Here is a 318-nt window from a genome sequence, read left to right on the forward strand (position 1 = left end):
TTTACTGAATGTTGAGGATAATAGGGAGGCAGATATAATTGCTGTTGCAGGTGTTGAGGTGCTGGTGATGGGAGATGAGAATGAGAGAGATATTACAATAGAGGAAGTGAGGAGAGCACTAGATGAAACGAGAGTAGGAAAAGCATCTGGTATGGATGGTGTGAGAGCTGAGATGTTGAAGGAAGGGGGTGTGACTGTACTTGAATGGTTGGTGAGATTGTTTAATATGTGTTTTGTGTTGTCAATGGTACCAGTAGATTGGGTTTGTGCATGTATTGTACCACTATATAAGGGTAAGGGAGATGTGCATGAGTGTTG

Source organism: Palaemon carinicauda, chromosome 22 (assembly GCF_036898095.1).
Source record: "Palaemon carinicauda isolate YSFRI2023 chromosome 22, ASM3689809v2, whole genome shotgun sequence".
Lineage (NCBI taxonomy): Eukaryota > Metazoa > Arthropoda > Malacostraca > Decapoda > Palaemonidae > Palaemon > Palaemon carinicauda.